General features: G+C 39.9%; 1 long non-coding RNA gene across 1 annotated transcript; it reads left to right on the forward strand.

The window, feature by feature from the left end:
* LOC109235485 lies at window positions 8536-18519 on the forward strand. Its single transcript, XR_002069392.1, has 3 exons — window positions 8536-9193; window positions 17650-17714; window positions 17826-18519. It is a non-coding gene; the product is annotated as an uncharacterized LOC109235485 (long non-coding RNA).

Below are 21932 nucleotides of genomic sequence, written 5' to 3' on the forward strand. Positions count from 1 at the left end.
TAGTTTCGGTGTCTATATCGAGGGTATGCCTTTTAGGGGTCTTACAAGTTCGATATATAGCCTTAACTTTGAGATCGGGTTTATGCCTTTAGTAAGGTCTTACAAGTTTTACATGCCTTTGAGGTCTTACAGTTTTGGATACTTGGTACAAGTATGGTTCATGCCTTGCTTGAGGTCTTACAGATATTGCCACTTGGTACAAGTGTGGTTCATGCCTTGCTTGAGGTCTTACAGATATTGTCACTGCCTTATGTAGGTCTTACAAGACCGAGTCTGCCCGCTTGCAGTCTTATGGCCTCGAGTTTTAAATAGGTGGCGATTGGCGACAATCCCCGAGTCATCAAGGGTTCCTTGGCTCGGGAGCAATTACTTGTAAACTTGGTATTGCCTCATTGAGGGCTTACGATTTCGGAGTTTCCGATCCAGAGGCCGTGCGATTTTTGAGATTTTGACGCCACTCCCCGAGTGTTTGGGGCGCTTCTAGCTTTGGAGCCATTTTGTGACTTTGATGTTGCCTTGTTGAGGGCTTATGGGTTTGGAGCTCCGACCCGGAGGTCATTCAGGCAGTCCCCGAGTGTTCGGGATGTTTTTTGACAGAAGAGCCATTTTTGCAAAAATACCGAGCTTCTTTGAAATGCAAAATGCTTTTTGAAGTTATTCTTCGATTGCTTGGTGCAAGCATACATGTCTTTGCTATTGAGGGTTCGGTTATTCTATACGGTCACGGTTCGTTCGATCGTTTGGCCCGGTACATTGTTTTTCCTATCGAGACCTTGTTCAGCATATCTTAGCTTCTCCGAGAAGGTGATCTTCCGGGGGGATGCCCCCCAGTATTCGAGGTCGATTGCAAAAGAATCCTTGAATACTCATTGAGACTTCCTTAGGTAGCATATGGGTGTTGCCTCGTTAAAAACCTTGCCGGTAAAACCCTTCTTGGGATAAAAGCCCGATCGAAGGAAAAGAGTGCAACGCATGCTTTTGAAACCTAAAGGCCTTCGAGTTGGGAAGCTCTTCAGCTGTTTCGATCGGATACTTGCACTTAGGTTAGTGTCATATGTAATTGAAAAAAGGGAGGTGATCATACCTTAGTGCTGATGGCGCTTCGGCCCCTAATATGTTTCGATCGTTTGTCACGAGGACGTTGTACGGTCCTTTGCTTCATTCGGATTGGACTTAGCCGAGGATGTAGCTTGCTATCGCTATTTTACTATTTAATAACCCTTTGTCTCCTTCGAGGGTGGAGGCACTGGTGTCGGCGTTACATCGTGCACTAAGAACATTTCCCTTGCCGCATGTTGTTCCCCGTAGACGCTTTTAATCCCCTCCTTTGCCGGGAATTTCATCATTTGATGGAGGGTGGATGGTACTGCTCTCATGCAGTGTATCCATGGCCTTCCAAGCAAGGCGTTGTACCTCATGTCTCCTTCGATGACATGGAATTTGGCATTTTGGATTATGCCGGCCACATTGACTGGGAGGGTAATTTCCCCTATTGTTGTTTCGCTCGCCATGTTGAATCCGTTGAAGACTTGAGAGGAGGGCACGATTTGGTCGAGCAGCCCGAGCTGCTCCACCACTCTCGTTCTGATAATGTTGGCCGAGCTACCTGGATCCACGAGTACACGTTTAATTTGAAATGTATTTACAAGGAAAGAGATTACCAGTGCGTCGTTGTGAGGTTGAGACAAGGTCTCGATGTCCTCATCGCTGAATGTGAGGGCATCCTCGGGTATGTAACCCCGAGTTCACTTTTCTCTAGTGATGGATATTTTAGTTCTTCTTTGTCGCCTCTCTTTCCCGGAACTGGTTTTTGGCCCGGTCGCTGAGGAATTCTCGGAAGTGACCTTTGCTTAGTATTCGGGCTACTTCGTCCCGGAGCTGATGGCAATCTTCGGTTACGTGGCCGTGCGTGTTGTGAAATTCACACACTAAGTTATGATTTCTTTGCGAAGGATCTGATTGTACAGGCCAGGGTCACCTGGCGTCTCTGATTTTACTGATGGCGAACACGATGTCTGATACGTCGACATTGAAGTTGTATTCCGACAAGCGAGGTGCCTCCGTTGGCCTTGTGTGCCTATCGAATCCGGCTCTGTTGACGAGTCCCCAGGGATTCTGTCCTCGATCCATCCTTCAATCATTGCGGGGTATGTTGCGCTTCGGGGCGTTTCTCCTGTTTTCGGTGTATGGCTGGTACCTTTCTTTGTTCGGCCTTGGCTCCTTCGCCAGAAGCCTGCTTGGGTATACCGAGCCCGAGGGGGCTCCTAGTTGGTCATCCTCGACCTTGATTTTCGACTGGTATCGGTTGTGAACGTTCGACCAGGTCACGGCGGGATATTCAACCAGATTCTGTTTCAGCTACTTCGAAGCCACCGAGCTTCGTTTGTTCAGACCTTGAGTGAAGTCTTGTACTGCCCAGTCGTCAGAGACTGGTGGTAGTTCCATTTGTTCCATTTGAAAGCGAGATACGAACTCTCGCAGCATCTCATTCTCCCTCTGCTTAATCTTGAAGATGTCGGATTTCCATATTGCTACTTTGATGGCACCAGCATGTGGCAGATCGGAGACCTCGAGCCGTCGATTACATGACCTCGGGGTCGAACTGGGTGGCTGATTCGAGGCAGTCGAGAAGGGGATAAAAGTTACGAGAGCTACAATGGTGACCCTATATGATCAATGATAAGCAATAAATGAAGAACAATAAATAGAAAACAATGAGTGTAAGCAATAAATGGACGTAAAAGCTTAAGAGAATATGTTAGAGAGCAGAGAGAATGTTCTTGTGTATTTAGTATTGAGCATCAGATCTATACAAATGACAAGGATTCCCCTTTATATATGAAGGGAAACATAGTACAAAAGCATTAATTACAAAGATATGGGGCAGGTATAGCTACTCAATGCCTTGATACGGGTCAGAGCTAGCCCTCTAGGTTTTGTCAGCCCTAGTCGTGCGCCTAGGGAACTTCCCACTGATCTACCATAACCATCGACATGTGCTGCCTCGAGGTTGGACACCGATGTCCCCTCGGGATATATCTCGACCGTGGTCTCGAGCCTTTGGAAACCTTGCTCACGAGGCATTATAATGGCCAAAAATTAGACCCTCTGATTTTACCGTACATAAAGAATTTTGCATACAACTTTCCTTTTTGTAGAACTCTGAGCACATTACGAAAATGATCTGCATGCTCAGCCTATGAACGAGAATATATCAATATATCGTCAATAAATACAATTACGAACACGTCTAAAAAGGGTCTGAACACACGGTTCATCAAATCCATGAATAGTGCTGGGGAATTGGTCAAACCGAACGACATAACACGAAACTCAAAGTGCCCGTATTTGGTCCTGAATGTTGTCTTCGGAATATCTTTCCCCTTAACCCTTACTTGATGGTACCCGAACCTCAAGTCTATCTTTGAGAAACACTTTGCACCTTGTAACTGATCAAATAAATCATCAATCCTCGGGAGCGGGTACTTTTTCTTGATCGTCACCTTATTCAACTGTCTATAATCTATACACATCCGCAAGGAACCATCTTTCTTCCTTACAAATAACACAAGTGCTCCCCACGGTGACGCACTAGGTCTGATAAAGCCTTTTTCAAGAAAGTCCTTTAGTTGTTCCTTCAACTCTCTCAGCTCTGCGTGTGCCGTTCTATAGGGAGGAATAGATATTGGTTGAGTATCTGGTAGTGGGTCAATAGAAAACTCAATTTCTCGCTCTGGAGGAAGCCTGGAAGTCATGGGGAAAAACATCGGGAAACTCATTAACCATAGGGATAGATTGAATGGTTGGTGACTCTACTTTCACATCCTGAACCCGAACTAAGTGATAAATATAGCCCCTTCTGATCATCTTGCTTGCCTTGAATTAGGAAATAAATCTTCCTCTCGGCGACACCGTATTACCTTTCCACTCAAAAACAGGTTCCCCTGGAAATTGAAATCGGACCATCTTTGATCTACAATCAACATTGGCATGACAAGAAGCCAACCAATCCATACCCATTATAACATCAAATTCTACTATATCTAACTCAATTAGGTCCGCTACTGTAGATCGATTATGAAGTACTACTATACAACCTCTATATACCCGCCTAGCTATCACCGGATCCCCAACAGGTGTGGACACCTCAAAAGGCTTAACCAACTTAGGTTTTATTCCAAACTTACTAGCAACCAACGGAGTAACATATGATAAGGTGGAACCTGGGTCAATCAGTGCATATACATCATATGAGGAGACTGATAATATACATGTAACAACATCAGGTAATGACTCTTAATCATGTAGTCCTACTAACGCATAAATGCGGTTCTGAGGACCGCTCGAGCTAGATGTTCCGCATCTGCCTCTACCATGACCCATTGGTTCTTGTGAACCTTGCCTAGAGGGGTGTACTGATAATGATGAACCAGCTACAGATCCCGCTGGCTGATGTTTGCATCACCTCTCATCGGATAATCTTTCATAACGTGGCCCGGATAACCACAAGTATAACAAACACCCAACCTTATACGACACTGCTCGGCATGCTGCTTACCACACTGGGCACATCGTGGCAAGGGCGGCCTTATCTGACTTGACTCACCCCTATAATGAGAACTTGAGGGCCTGGAATTCTGATCAGGCCCTGAATATGTGGAATGATCAAATCTCTTACCGCGAAACTGAGGGGGTGCGCTAGCCATTGCTTGTCTTGATACCTCGAGTATTGTTGTCTCTAACCACCTCAAAACTCACCAGAAGGACTCGAAGACCTCGCTCTCTTATACTGGGACCTATCATGCTCACGATCGGCCCTCTGCTTCTGCTTACGCTCCTCTACACCCTGAACCTATGACTGAATATGAGAAATATCCATGTCTGGGTGAAGTGAGACCGACATACAATCGTTAAGCAAGTGCGGCTCTAACCCCATCACGAACCGGTGAACCCGATCCTCCATCTTAGATACAATAGTGGGAGCATACCTAGCCAATGAATCAAACTAAATATTGTACTCTCGAACACTCATGCTACCTTGTCGAAGGGTCAAGAACCTATCAACTCTGGCCCGTCTAAGCTCTGGTGGCAGATAATGATGAAGAAAAGCTTCTGTAAACTCCTACCATACTGCTGGAGGGGCATCCTCACCTATGGACAATTCCCAAGACCCGTACCAATTAACTGCAACCTCTTGGAGTCTATAGGAAGCTAGCTCAACTGACTCAGATGCAGTGGCCTTCATTACCCTCGTAGTCCTCTGCATCCTATCGATAAATACCTGAGGATCTTTGTTTGGAGCTGTCCTAGTGAATACCGAAGGGTCCAAATTAATGAAATCACGAACCCTCGCACTGACGGATCTATCTGCATGACCAATTCCTACCTCCTAACGTCGAGCCTGTACAACTACTAATTGAGTTAATAGCTGAATAACATCTCTCATCTCCTGACCCGGTGCATTTGGCTGAGGAGCTGGACATACAGGGGCGGGCGCTGGAGCTGGTGCCCCTCGGAGCTCTTCTGGGGAGGGCGGGGTATGTGAAGTCAGAGATGGAATCTCACTATGAGACTCTCCCCGGGCCCTGGTAACTCATGGCGCTCGACTAGTACTCTCATTAGCCACGGACTTGCCCTTCTGGGCGGCTGTAGTCTTTGGAGGCATCGCTAAATATATAACATATCGTTAGGAACATGAATTCTTATATCGCACGATCTAAGATAAGAAGAGAGGAAAACATCATATATGTCCTCCTGTCTATAGGTGTGGTACACAACACACCCATAAACACGACTATACTAGACACGGTCTGTAGACAACCCTAGGACAGAACTGCTCTGATACCACTTTTGTCACGACCCACACGGATGGGCTGCGACGGGTGTCCGCGTCCTACCTGTCGAACATCCTTAAGCATGCGTCTAAGATATAAACATGAATAACATACGTGAGGGAAACCTGTCCAAAAGACAAATGTACATATACATGCGGAATACAGTAGGGCGAGCCGGCAAGGCTGCTATAGACAACAATATACCCAAAACTGGAAGCCGACAAGGCCACATACTATCCAACTATACATAACTGTCTACAGACCTCTATTAGAATATACAACTATACAAAGACGGGACTGGGCCCCATCATACCCATATATGTATACAAACATATCGTACCAAGGTCAAAAGCACCTCCAGATCAAATGGAGCACACCAACTCTCGCTGATCAAGGATCCTAAGGAGCGCGACCAACAGCTTGTCTACCTGCACCTGCGGGCATGAAACGCAGGCCCCGAGAAATAGGGCGTCCATATGAAAATGTAATGAGTATGTAAGCAATGAAAATCAATACATAAGACATAGATGAAACATGGAATAAGGAATTCCGCCTGTAAGTCTAAATAACTTTGTAAATCCTGAAACATTTATAATGTCATGCACGTGCATGTAAATGTCGTGTCATGGATAGGTATAGGTGTACATAACATCATCAAGCCTCTGAGGGCATCTCATCATATCATCTCGGCCACTGTGGGCAAAATTATCAACATGTACCAGCTGATCAGGTGGTGGTGCGTATATAACGTCGTAACCTTTTCTCATATCTCATATACATATACATACATACATATATACACGCACATATATACGTTTATATAACGCCATCTGGTCATGCATCAATGTAAATGAATGCAATGCATGAGAAGTACGTCAATAAAATATTTCGGAGTGTCATAAGACCATTATGCCTCTGATTAATATCATGAAATAAACTTTATCAGCATACATATTTTCTGAGACCCATGAACAGACGATAGAATAATCAGACTTATGGGAAAACAAGAATATATGCATCTCTAGCATTTCTATGAATAGAGTCATTTATGAAAGTTGTGCATTTGCTCGTTTCGTTTGTGTCGTATAGATCATGCCAAAAGGAAATAAGGGATTGCCTTAACATAACTTAACCGATTCTCTTAGAATTAGCAATTCACGCTTTACAAAATCAATTAACCAACGTTATCAATTTTTGGTACGGATTTGTTTTGCTCTTTAAAGAACTCACGATCAGCCACTCTCTATATGAGATTCAATTGGATTCTTGATCTTTTAATCATTTGTTACTAAGAAATGAGCACCTCGCTAGTTGTAGGAAACCTTTAGTGGGTGTGGCCCACTTAGTGGTTGACTAAGCCACTTTAGGTCCTCCAAAGTGTGACATTTATGCAAGACTTAAGAGTCATCTTAATTTAGGGGGGGGGGGGGTGGGGTGGGGGAGGGCTGCCATGTTTTTGGCCTCTTAGGCTTTATCTCAAAGACATAATTATTTATAATTGTCTTATTTAACTGATTAATTCCCCCATTAACCAATAATCAACCAATTACCCATATAATTAAGAATTATCTCAACTTACTTAAAATACTACTCACTTTGAACACACTTTGAGCACCCTACTTATCGTGGTTATGGGGTACCTTGTATGGCACTAGCCCATAAATATCGGGTATTATAGCTCGGACCGTATTTTATCCTAAATCGACCTTCGACAAAACTTATTTTCTTTGATTCGTTTACCCTTTATCCTTCACGGCACTTACTTATCGCTCGTTATAAATAGCATAAATGCGTATAATATCAAGATAATCTCATCCCCGAGACTACGTCGATTAACTAAAGACGAAACTTTAACATACAAAAACGCGAGATGTAACACTTCAGATGTGCGGTCTAACACAAAATTGTGCGGACCGCAGTTTCATCTCTGCGGCTGCACATGCAATTGTGCGGACCGCACTTCCCCACCCTGCAACATGTTTTGTTCTGCAACTTTCTTCTTATCTGCACTTGAACTAGAACTGACTCCTGCTGCTGTTTGTTATAGAATATGGTTAGATCACGTGGTCGTGGTGATACATCAAAGGGGAGGGGTGAACCCTCCCAAGGTCGAGGAAAGAGTACCTTACCACTCGCCTTACAAAGAGCTATATCCAAAAAGGCGGCAGCCGGGCGAGGTAGAGCTACAGAGCCCGCTGAATTAAGTTTTTATGTCCTGTCTAGGGAAGCATCGGAGGGCGACTTTGTGCAAGAGCAGCCTGCTGTTCAATCACTGTAGACATGTGATTTTTGACTCTTCCCAATATTTTTCATATTTTAGCACGTAAATATTTAATTTAGGCCTAATATAGCTATTTTAACTAATTTTTACTCTTTTACTTCGTTTTATTACAAGAAAAAATGAAAATTACAAAAATTGTTCCCTTAATATTTTGTAGTCATTTTTAATCTTGAAAAATACCAAAAAATAGTTTTGTTTTAACGGTCAGTCTTATTTTAACAGTTATTTTACTTAAATAGGACTAATTAATAAATGAGATCGTATCGTTCGCGGGGAAAGAATAAAACTTGGGCTCGAGCAACCCATTTTAGGCCTAATTTTGGACCTAGCCATAATTCTCAAGCCCATAATTCCTAGGCACATACCCCTAACCTAATGACTACCCCTATATAATAGTACCTAACATTAGACTCTAAAAACACAATCAGCCGTTTTGTATAAAGGCAGCCACATCCTTTTTCCCGTTCTCTTCTTCTTCATCATTAATTCTTCCAAAAACCATGTAAACACACAGTACCTCTCATACACACAACTCGATCGAGCCTCATCTTTCGCAGCCAAGAAAGCCACAAATCCTTTTCTTTCTCCATGATACTCTAGCTCAAAACCTTCAACAACCCCCATTAAAATCCCATAAAAACACAGCTGAAACTTTGCTTCTAAAAAGTCCAGAAACGCCAGCTAAAATGACTCCAAAGGCTGCTGAAAAACAGCCCCAAAACCCAGCGAAAATCTGCTCGAAAAAACAGCAAAAATTAGCCTGAATAGCCATAGTGAAATCTGCTAAGAAGAGCTGCGAAAATCAGCTTCGAAATAGCCCGAAACACCGTCGCAAAGCTCTAAAACCAGCAGCTCTTTCACCACCTTTTAACATCCAAAAACGAGCTTGCAGACATCATAAAATCAGCAAGAAAAAGCCACTATTGTTTGCTGAAATCTGAGCAGAAAACAATCCGGGAAAAGTTTTTTCCGACGAGGTCTTGTTTCGAGGTTCCGACGTGGTCTTATGTTAGCGAGTCTGTTCGTTGTTAGCTTCTTCAGTGTGCCTCTGTATACTTTGATTGAAAGCTTATAAAAGGTTCGTTTTCTTTCATATATTTTTAGCTATTTAGTGCTTAGATTTCGTTGATATATGAATGCCTCTCAAGATCTAGTTATTTGTTTTATGTGTGTTAATTCGGTGCTTTGAGGTATGGTTTGAATTAATTACATGAATTTTAGAATCATGTTTCAATTTGATTAAGTACTTTTGAGCTATAAGAATGATCTGACATAGTTTGGTGTTCTAGCAATTGGTTGGGGTTGAAATTAACTCATTAATTTGTTGGGCCATATGGTTTAAATGTCACACAAACAAAGTTGGGCCGTTTGGGTTTCGGATCGATTTGTTCAAGTTAATGGTTGAATTTTTAACTTTTGTTGCTAAGGTTTTCATGTTGGTCATATTACTGCCAAGAGCATCGAAATGTAAGTTCCATTTTTGGTCCAATAAGTTTTAATAATTTGAACCATGGTAGTTATATAACATTTGGACCAATAGATGAATTCTTCCGGGCCCTAAGAATTAGTTTGAAAGCTTAGCCCTCTCACACCTTAAGTTAAGGGATCCTTAGTTTTAACTTCAAATTAGGATTTAAATACAAGTATCCTTAGCCTTAATTAATTGAAATGCAATCCTTCGTTAAAATAATTTGAGGTGTGCCATTAGTTGAATTTTCCATGGCCCTCGCAAAGCTTGTTATTAACTTGAAAGCGCGTAGTTGCTTAGCCGCGCTATTTTTAAATTAATTTCCTTAAACTCGGGTGTGCATTTCATGTGACCCAACTCCAATTCTCAACAACGTTAAATAAAATGTGTCGTGGATCACGGGTGCATTTCATGTGACGTGGTTCAAGGCGTGTTTTAAATAACGTTGAATCTTCCCTAAAAGAATTAAAAAGCGGTTTAATAAATTAAAATGCACTATAGGCTAAAACATGTATTAAAATCAGATAATAGGCCAATTATAATAGTTTAAAGCGACCGTGCTAGAACCACGGAATCCGGGGGTGCCTAACACCTTCCCTCGGGTTAACAGAATTCCTTATTCAGAATTTCTGGTTCGCAGACTTCAAAAGGAAAGTCGAAATTTTCCTCGATTTGGGATTTAAAATAAACCGGTGACTTGGGACACCAATTAAACTATCCCAAGTGGCGACTCTGAATTGAATAAATAATACAATTTCGAATAATGTCACTTAAAGTGGGAAAAGTCCCTTATATCACCTTCGGGTGTGTAAAAAGGAGGTGCGACAATCACAGCCACAGCAGCTTCAGGGGATATTTCAACTCCGAAATGAACGTTCCACCTCTGAGATCACTTATGAGGGTTCAAAAAGTGACAGTCAGGCCTCATAGCCCTCATCTACACATGCCCCCGACACACCAGCTACTACTGTGAATGTGGATGATATCCCGGATAATGGCTGAGAGGGTGATACCAGAGTTGCCCGCCTTGAGAGGTCGAAGAAGAAAGAAATTTGGGAAGATATGTTTGTCAGTCTAACTGTATTCAATAGATTCCGAGAATGGTGGCCGTCGAGATCGCTCACTCTTGAGCGTCAGTTCTTGTTGAAAGAACTTGATAAATACAACCTGGCGATGTCGAGACAATTCTCGGAGCGGAAGGGGTGGACATGGTTGATGTTTCATACTTCAATACCACACAAGAGGGGAGGTGATTTGTGTGGTACCCAATTTTCGCTTAACTTGATTATAGAAGGACCTTGTTCTTCTATGTGTTCCAACTACTACTGTTGCGGAATAATAAGTACAGAAAATAAAGAATACAGAGATTTTACGTGGAAAACACCTGGCTTAGAAGGTGAAAAAACCACGACCTACCTTCTAGTAGGATTTTCCCAAACTCTCCACTAAAATCACTGAGCCAAAAACTGTATTTACAAAAACTCTTTTATAAACCTAGGATTAACTCTAATCCTATTGTGGCACACAGCCTCAACTGTTACGACAACTTCAAGTTAACTCTAACTTGAAAACTCTGAGTACCTAATACAATTGCTTCTGTAAAAGCTGAAAGGTACAATGTAAAATCACCTACTACAATTGAACTAGAATAAAAGATAGACACTTGGGACTGGTTCTTCTATCTGGTTCAAGTAGCTTCAGGAATGCACGCTTGAATCACACATAAATTGCTTGCACAATTGCCTTGCTATTTTGCTCTCAATTCACGTTTAACTTCTGCTTATGTGATTACCTGTAAAAGAGAACAACACTTATATTTAAGGAGTTAGTAATTTGAGATTAACTAGGATACAGATGCTACTCTTCCATGATGGAAGAGTTCTAGTTAATCTCATACTCTAACTCTATCCTTTTCCTAAACCGTGTTCTCTTTGTGTAAGGAGTCTTTCTCCTTATCCAGTATGCAATCTTTTCGATCATGATCAGGAGATATCACTTCTAATAAGTTAGATTTATCTCCTTCACGTCCATCTCACATGTTTGGGTTGATCACAACTGTGCTTCACAAGATGGACTTGGTCCATGTCTGAGTTCTTTTGTCAGTCTTCAAAACTTCACATTTACTTGGGCCAACAATGGTTCACTCAAAGTGTGGTAGATGCCAAAGAGTACCTGGTCCGGGAATTTTACGCCAATGTGGCGCACATAAAGAAGGGGACCAAAGTGACGAAGGTGGGGAATCTGAAAGTGAGGTTTGACCAGAGCACTTTGAACACATACTTAGGGTTGGAGGATGTTGAGTCGGTGCAATACTTGGAAAAGATGGCTATGGGCGAACAGCTCGCCCATGGCTAGCTGAGATTCTTGTAGTGGATCACAGCAGGGGTTCCTATTCAGCGGAACACCCTAAATTTTGAGGCAAAGGGATGGAAAATGTTTGTGTGTAGTAGACTAGACCCGTGCCAAAATGAAACAAATCTCCCAATCCCGTGGGCAGTGCTAGTCGCTTCTATCATGGCCGGGTACCCAATCAATGTGGGTGTCGTGATGTTGGCCAACATGTCTTTGGTTGGCAGGCAAGGTGACAACTTCTACCGTATCCCAACACTATACGGATGCGGGGGTGGAGCCGAAGAATTTTGACACAAAGGTTCGAGCAAAGAAGCCTTTCACTTGGTATTCTCTAAAAAACCCGAGGAACAGAAGAATAAGGGTCAGCCGACTACTACTGTAGGCCAGTCTGATGAGCCTTCGGTAGTAGCTGCAGAGTCAACAGACATGCCTTCCATTTCAGCAGTACATTCTACCAGTGCAGCTGGCATGCCTCTACCTCCTTCTTCAGGGCCTTCCGTGTCAGTTCCCTCTACTTCGACTTTGAGGCCAGTGCATATGCCCACTCATCCATTATCTGCACTGCAAGTCTCCCAAACACTGGCGAGCATAAACAACTGGATGCAGACAATTACTGCAAAGCTGTCTGACTTATTCTGTGCTGTTACAGCACAGTCATCCACCCCAGCACCCCAGATTCCTCCAACAGTGGAGGATACATTGAATAAGATTTTGTAGAACCAACAAACCATCATGAACACTTTGGTAGCACATGGAGTAGTAATTGAGGAGCTTGGGAAGCAGGTAAAGAAGATGAAGAAATCCTAGGCATCCAAGAAATCAGTAGACAGATTGAGGAGATAGGTCACCAAGATAGCAGTCGCTGGAGACCTTCCATTTGATATGTTGATGGAGACAAATCCAGCAGCACCGGTAGATCCAGCAGCACCATCAGTGCCAGTGGCACCAGCTAGCTAGTTTGAGGATCTAGACCTGGCTGCCGACACTGTTGAGATGGTGCGAGAGATGTTCGCCAACCCAGCTACTCCCAGAGCCGAGGATGATGAGATCCAGTTAGAGGAGGCTGAGGGCGGCAACGCTGCTATGGACACAGAGATGTCCAAGGCCACATAGGGAGTCCTCTTTTCTCTTACCCTTCCTTATTCTTATTTTGTTAAGCACTAGGGACAATGCTTATTTTTATTCGGGAGGGGGTGGAGTTTATTTGATATTTGGATGATTTGACATTTGGTTTGTAATAACTGGTAACATTTCCCTCTTTCTTTGTATTATGTATATATTCTTCTCTCTCTCTCTCTCTCTCTCTCTCTCTCTCTCTCTCTTTCTCTCTCTCTATTGATGTATATATTTGATCTTTTCCTCTCTCATTATGTATATTCATTTATGCTTACAGTAGCTTGTTTTGTAGCTTATTTATTTTGTTTTCTTATTAGTCAATGTTTAATTCAGTAGCTTCTTGTTTAATCTAATAGCTTCTTTTTAATCTAGTAGTTTCTTTTTGTGTTTAAGTGGACAATAAGCCTTTGATTTTCTTAATGTTAGGGTTCTTTCCAAAGGTATTTTTGTGTGAACCGGGTGACTCTTCCCAACGATGGATAGTGTGACAACCTTCTTAAGGGATTGAGTCCGTTTTTGGTGTTTAGGTAAGAATAGTAGTAATAATGAATAAAAAGACCTAATTGATTCAGACTCGAAGAGTCAAACATGCTTCACTTGATACCAACACACTTAACTACGTGTTTATGATTAAAAACAAGTTCTTGGAAAGAAATATCTCTAGTTAGTGACCTTCTGACTCTTGTGTTGACTTAAGCAATCATCTAGTGGTTTAGTCGAACCATTGGTGATTTTCAATCTTAAATATGGTCGCTGTGGACCCTCGAATCTATCCTCTTTAACAATCCTGTTGTGTGAGAGGTGAGATGTTTTTGTTGCAAGTCCAAGTACCCGTGCGAATGGTCTAGAACTTGCCCTGAATGTGTTTCTAGGCAAAATTTTAAGTTTTGCTTGGCTTGAGAAGTGATTGTAGGCTCTCCTTGACCCGCTTGAAATCTTTCATGTTCCACCAATGTTGTTATCCCTAGTCAACCCATTTGAGCTTAATATCTTTCTCATTTGATAACCATGTTATAAGCCTTTACCGTTTTGTTGTAACCCTCTCTTGGCACCCGAGCTTTCCTTTACACTCTTGAGAAACAATTAGCTAAAACATAAGTTTGGGGGAGAGATGAGGAGTTTGAAAAAGGTATCAAGGCACAAAAAGAGAAGAAATGAAGAAAAGGGAAGGCAAGAAAAAGAAAGTGAGAACAGAAAGAAAAACGCAAAAAGAAAGTGAATAAGTTGATGAGTTGAAGGGATTCAAAGAAAAGTAACGATGCAAAGCATGGAAAAAACAAAGAAGGAGAAAATGAATATCATGACCAAGAAAGAGTGATGTTAAGTCTCTCTAGTTACCCTAAGGAAAAATAAAATGCCTCAAAGAGTTGGCAAAACATGAGTCGATAAGAGAAAATGGAGTGTTTAAGGAAAGATGAACTCGTTCTATGCTAACATATCCAACCTTAGTCCAAAAACCTTCATTGCAATCCGAAAAAGCCCTATGTGATTTCAAGCCGAGTGAACTTACATTAGTGGTGATCTACATAGGGGCAAGCATATGGTACTTAGAGTCGTACTTGTGACATTCTTTTGAGAGGGATGAGCGAACCTTCCAAAAATCCCTGAATTGAGTGCTACATTCTTAAGTAAGATATGCTAACGGAGAGTAGAGGAGGAGGAGTTTGGGATCCACAATGACCTACATGAAAGAGTGAGATTCCTTGATGAATAAAGTCAACTCTTGATGCCTAAGTGTCACATTAGAACTATTTGTGCTTTAAAGTTCAAACCATTGCCTTGTTGATAATTCATAAGTGTTGTGAGTAATTGTTGGTCCCAATTGATGTGTGATTGATGCATCTTTGATTAGCTGGAATAGCTCTTAAGTTGTGGAGGTAGGAATTACCTTATTTGCTTGAGGACAAGCAAAAGCTTAAGTTTGGGTAGATGATAAGTGGGAACTTTGACTATTTATTAGCGCCTTTTAGCTTTCGTTTTGGTCCAAAAGCAGTTAGTTGTGTTCCCGAAAACTGATGAAATATGCTTAATTGTAGGAATATTAGAAAATGAGTCCCCAAGATGAAATTCAACTCAAGAAGGAGTGATCTGAACTCAAGGACAAAAACAGAATGCAGACCACATAATATCATCTGCGACCGCAGATTGTGCATTGGAACTTATCAGAGATCTGTGAGAAGTGTGGTCCGCACATGAAATGTGAGGCCGCAGAAGTTAGTCAAGAGCTAAGGTTCAGAGAACATGCATATCATGTTTAACGGAACTGCGGACCGCACAATTATTGTGCGGCCGCAGAAGATCAGTTATGCGGTCGCAGTTGCATTTGTGCGGTCCGCAGAAGAGCCATGTGCGGCCGCACTCAGAAATGTACGGACCGCACAAAGAGAGAGATGTGGCCGAGGTTCAGAATTGTGCGGCCGCAATTTCCAATCCTGTCTAGCTAAAGTAAAGTGCAAATCACACATAGAATTGTGCGGCCGCAGAACCTCCGAAAGGGCATTTTTGTCCGAAAATTCCAGCTCTGTATTAATAGAAGAGTTCCACTTTTTTAGGTCAAGTTTAATATCACCAGCCACAGTAGACGTTTTTCTTTACCCTCTTTAGTAGTTTTTGCCATTTTGAGATTTTTGAACATAGATTTCATTATTTTAATTATCATTGTGGGTTTAATTATCATTTCTTCTTCTATTTCTTCTGTTTTAAGCATGAGTAGCTAGATTCTCACTAGGGATTGTGACATAAACCCTAGAGTGTAAACCTAATGGGTGTTTGATTTATTGCTTGTTTATGGTTGGGTGTTTATTATTTAGCATTTTTCTTGCTTTTAATTGTAGAATTAATGGTTACAAACATTAGTTCATGCGTATTTGACTTGGTCTCTACTTGAGAAAGAGAGACTTAGTCTAGGAAAACTTGGCTAACAAGAAATTGGGTAATTCAAGAGATTGATAGTCCCAATTAAAGGGTTGTACCTAGAGATAGTAAAACCCGACTTGAGCTTTTTATCAACCGTTTTGTTCAATACCCATTTGGACTTGAGAAAGCCAAATTGGGCAAAACCACTCTCTTACCGAGAGGTATTGAGTGGGTACTCGAGTGTTGATAGCTATAATACACCCCGACCAATAAAACAAGCTTTAAAGTTTACAACCCGTTAGGCGAAGGCCTTTTATATATTTGAAAAACAAAAAAAATAATTTCCTAGTTTCAATTCTTAGTTGGTAATCTTAGTTTAACTTAGACTTAGAAATAACCAAATTTTGTAGAAGTGCAATTTGTGATAATTCAAGCTCATTCACTATAACATATACTCCTAAGTCCCATTCATAGCTCCGTGTGGAAAATCGACCCTCACTCCTTGTTGGGTATTACTATTGCATCGACCGTTTCATAACCTCAAATAGAGCTGTGACTTGGACGAGATCAACCTGCTGACAATCCTCCCCAGTACTTCGTGAATGCGATGGCCAGCTACCACACAACTTCGTGAACGCGAGGACCTCAGCGTGAATGTGATGCACAAACTACCAGGGACCTTAAAACACACTTCGCGATCACGAAGCTCCAACGCGATCGCGATTCTCAGCAGAACACCACCAGAAATCAGCAATGCAACACAACCAAAATGGTCTGAAACCACCCTACAACTCATCTGAGCCCAACGAGACCCCGTTCAATCATGCCAACAAGCCCAAAAAAAATTATTCAAACTTATCCAAAGGCTCGAATGCCACAAATAACATCAAAATCAAGAATCGTCGATCAAGATCAATCTCTTAAGTTCATAAACTTTCAACTTCAAATCAAGCATCTGATTCCTATCAAACCAACTCGGAATGTCACCAAATTTTACACACAAGTCATAAATGACATAATAGACCTATTTCAACATCTAGAACAGCAATTCGACCCCGATAGCCTCAAATCCAACTCACGGTCAAACCTATGAACCTTCCAAAACTTCAACTTTCCTACTTTTTCCAATTAGAGCCAAAAAAACCTAGGAACATCCAAATTCAAATCTGAACATATGCCCAAGTCCAAAATCACCATACAAACCTACTGAAACTATCAAATCCCGATTTTGAGGTTGTTTACTCAAAAGTCAAACCTTGATCAATTCTTCCAACTTAAAGCTTCCGAATTGAGAATTATTCTTCCTAATTAACTCTGAACCTCTCGATAATCAAAACCAACCATACACGCAAGTTATAATGCATAATGTGAAGCTACTCAAAGTCTCAAACCCCCGAATAAAGTGTTAAAGCTCAAAACATCTGATTGGGTCGTTATAATAGTTCAAGACCTATCTGAGTGAGTGTTTTATACGAAGGATTTGGGTGGTTTGAAATATATTTTATGGAATAGTTCAAGAAAATTTGATGGAATCTTCTTGATTCAATATGAATATACACTGAATATCATTTCGGAGGTTGGTTTGTTGGGTGCTAGGCCTGTGGGAGTCAAAAATATCGACTAGCATTATCGGATGGGTGATCTTTAAATGACTCGGAATGTTATCGTCATTTGGTTGGCTGCCTCATATATCTTTGTTTCACACGGCCGAAACTTTCTTATTATGTTTATGTTCACAACAGCGAAGGAGGAACATTGGGAAGTACCTTGCGAGTTGTTTGCCATTTGAAAGGGAGTCCGGCACAAGGTATTATGTTTAGTAGTACAGGTGATATACATCTATATGGGTGGTATGACTCTAATTGGGTCGGTCGCCCTTTTACTTGATAATCTCTTATAGACTAGTTTATCTCTTTAGGTGCATCACCCATATCTTGGAAAGTAAGAAACATCATATGGTATCTCGCTCATCTATAGAGGCAGAACATCACTCCATGGCGATGGTGATTGGTGAGCTAAAATGGTTGAAAGGAACTTTATCTAGTCTAGGATTAGACTATAATGCTCCTATTCATCTTTATTGTGACAGTCAAGCAGCATGACACATAGCCAAGAAATCGGTCTATCATGAACGAACCAAGCATATTTAAGTGGACTGTCATTTCGTTCGTGACGAGATAGTCGGTACAAATGCTCGTACCAGTTTTGTTCCTTCAATGAACAATTGGCGGATATCTTTATAGAGACGTCAAAAAAATCACAAGTTGGGCATTCAAAATCTCCATGCACCAACTTGAGGAAGGTATTATGAAGCGCATTGTGCAAACCGCATAATGGATATATAAGCCGCATATTAACCGCAGAGTTATCCAAACCTACCAGTTTCATGGAGTAATTTTCAAGCAATTCTGCTTGGCACAGAACTGATATGCGACTCGCATAACAGATATGCGAATCACAAAATACGAGGCGGTGTAAATATTTAGTGTTTGTATTAAACTAGGAAATTACGATCCTTTGTAATCTTTTTCATATTTATTAGGGATTTTAGGGTTGGTTGTTAACTTGTATATACTGTTCAACATCATTAGAAGAAGTATGTTTTTCCTTCCTCTCCAGTCTAATTCTATTCGGATTTTGGCATGCTTCTATCTCTTTTGCCCTATTTTCCTTAAAGAACAAAACTTAAATTATACTAACAATTAATTAGGGTTAATAAGATAAGTATATGATAGGTTGGTAGCCTATCAGCAATGGGAGAAAACTCTTGCTTTTATATGATCTTACTTTTATTTAGGAAGTATTACAAAATAGATCACTCCATAAGGTGACCTTGCAGTATTTTAGCCCAGTTATAAGTTTGCAAATGTGTAGCCAAATATCAATAAACTCATATCCGATTTTTTTTTTATTCTCCATATCTTCCGGCGTGAAAGATCCTTGAGTTTTCATTCTCCTTTTTTCCTCAAGTTTATACATACCTATCCCATCAACGAAAATGCAAAAAACAGACGCGAGAAACCTAAAACCTCTTCTTCTTCAATGCTAATCTTGTTAAATTTTAAATATAATTTTGTGAGAAATTTGGAGTAGGTATAATTTGAACTTATTAGCAATACTCTAAGTAGGTTATATACAAAGTTTGAAGTCATTTGATGGAGTTTTGGACTAGTTTTGAACAAGAATTGCAAGTGAAATCGTATAAGAAGTTCGTCAGAGATGTTTAATATACTTTTATACGACATTATACACTTTTATACAAAGAGGTACATTATGTATATAGATGTATAAAAGTGTATAAAGATGTATAAGCACTGGAAAAAAAAAATTCGTGATACCTATGTATATACGTGTAGAAGAAGAAGAATATGTGAGAAATTTACCAAATACATGTGAATAATGTATTATTGTGTATGAGAGTTGTTTAAACACTATTATACACTATTTATATAACTTTATACATTATTATACAGATGAATCATATCAATGAAACTTCACATGTTCTTCTTCTTTCTTGGGGATCTTCTGAAATTTAACTCAAATCTAGCTTAAATCTACTCAAAATCACTTCAAATTTAAGTTTTGAACTCCTCTTGATGATTCCAATCAATTGGGACAACACCCAATCCAAACAACTAACAAATTAAAAAAAGCAATTTCTGAAATCGAAGCTTTAAAACACCTTTAATGGTGACTTCTATTTTCCAAGTTTTTAATCAACCACTGGAATTAGAATTACACGTGGAATAAGGATAAGATTGAGACCATGCCAATACCTTCTTTCTAGTTTGTTGATCCAACAACCTACCAAGTGAACCTCTTTAGTGCAAACACAGTTCTCTCCACTCCATTGAAGGAAGTGATCTTCAAATGACTCAAAAAAAAACTAATTCTTTATGTATTATTTTTTCTTCTTCATCCAAATAGTGATTATCGGCTTTGAATGTGGAGGAGCGTTGATGGAGAATAACAATGATGGAGAAAGTTTGGGATGCAAAGTTGGGACACAATGAGAAGAAGAACACAGAAAAGAAAAAAGAAATTAAAAGGAGTGGGCTAATGGGTGAAAAGTAATTTTCACATTATACACAACCTGGGCCATACTGGGTAAGGGCTTCAAACTTGGGCCATTTTTTGATGGGCTATTGAGCCAAGTGATAAGGGGTGTAATTCTCCCTTTTATTTACTTAAATAGTAATATTGTAAATTAAATTAATTGACACTACTTTTTCAATAAATAACTGCAAATTCGGTGCACTAAGCTTTTATTATGTGCAATCAAAGAGACGATTGCATCATATCGACTATTGAGTCTATTGTAATTTATTATAATCTTGCGATAGATAATTTTCTCAATTTGAACTAGTAATCTCCTGATCATATACTATAACAACGGTTATTATTATTATGCCAAGCCCGTCTTTTTGTCTATTTAGTGGATAGGAAAAGCAAAAGTTAACTCGCATATGTAATTAAATTCTATGATGGATGAGTTATTCATGTAGGTTCAATAAAATATAATATTAATATGTGGAAGATTATTGTAAAGCCTTTTGTCTTGGGCAAGGGAGATTATATATAAAGAAAAGTTGGAAGTTTCGTCGCCCACTTTCCTTGACTGGAAAATGTATGCAATAATCCAAATGGGGAACTGTATATATTCCAGAGAATGACAATCACTACATCACTAAGCTTATAGTGCACTGCGCATATTCGTTTTTATCCCATTCTTCACACATCACAATCCTTTTTTTTTTTTTTTTTTTTGTTTATCACTTTTTGCTACGTAACTAGTATTATCATTTTGCTATGATAAAACCTTTAATTTATCAATTTTTAAATGATTCCTTTTGTCTGACTTAGGTCCAGATATTGATTAAATTGACTTGCGATAAATGAAATGTGCTATGCCAGACCTATTTTATTTCAGTTTAGGTAGCTAAATAACACAATTAATCTTTTTTAATTAAAATAAAAACCAAACTAGTTAATTAATTAGAAAGTTAGTAGCTGCTTTAAAATTCAATAGTTGTGGGGTGTTCGTTGAACTGTTCAAACATCAGCAGTGTCTACTTATGTGCATTAGTTTCAATTTTATTCGCAAAAATAAAGTCTCGTAAAACTACTTCAAAAATTATTTCAAAAAATCGAAAACTATCTTTTCCATAGCCAACTTAACATGGAGTATTTGTTTGATTAAATTTTTCTCCTGTTAAATAAACTCCCAACTGCTCTTTTTCTTTCCTTTTTTTAGGAAGATCAATTATAATAGTAAGTGAAATATCGAGGGGTCGTTTGGTATTAGGTATAAGAAGGTATAAGGGTGGTATAAAAATTTAATACCACCTTAATACTCTGTTTGGTTAGCAAACCAGGTATAGGTTATCCCGGTGTTAATTTTAACACTGAGATAACTTATACCTTATAGAAGGTGGGGTAATTAGCACCGGTATAACTTATACCTTCTTCTTTGAAATTATGCAATTGTCATTCTTAATACAACATACCAAACAATGAATAAACAACAATCCCAGCATAACTAATTCCAGCATAACTTACCCCAATATAATTTATACCGGCATAACTAATACCGGTATAAATCATATTCCAACCAAACGACCCCTGAATGTCAAATCAAACTCCAGTTGTAGTCCACAGCCCTGAGTCTACTAGCAGTATAGGTTACAACTTTGAACGTTGCCCATCAATTTATTTGACTATTGATTGCAACAACTCCTACTAAAAACTTTCTTTAAAAATATTTTTTCCTTCACTAAATCCAAAATTTTATATATAGTATATGAGTAAGCAATAATACTGCGATAAAAATATTTAATTATAATGTTTTTGGTTTCTCTAATTCTCCACGCCTTAGGTTGATTATAAAGAAAGTCCAAGATGTAGGTCGGCAGTTTTAATTTGACTCTAATAACTCAATTTTCTTATCTGTTTTTTTAAATTCCTTCCATTTGTCTTGTGGTTGTCTTTCATATTCTCCCTTTTTCATGAATTTTAATCCTACGTA

Source organism: Nicotiana attenuata, chromosome 12 (genome assembly GCF_001879085.1).
Source record: "Nicotiana attenuata strain UT chromosome 12, NIATTr2, whole genome shotgun sequence".
NCBI lineage: Eukaryota > Viridiplantae > Streptophyta > Magnoliopsida > Solanales > Solanaceae > Nicotiana > Nicotiana attenuata.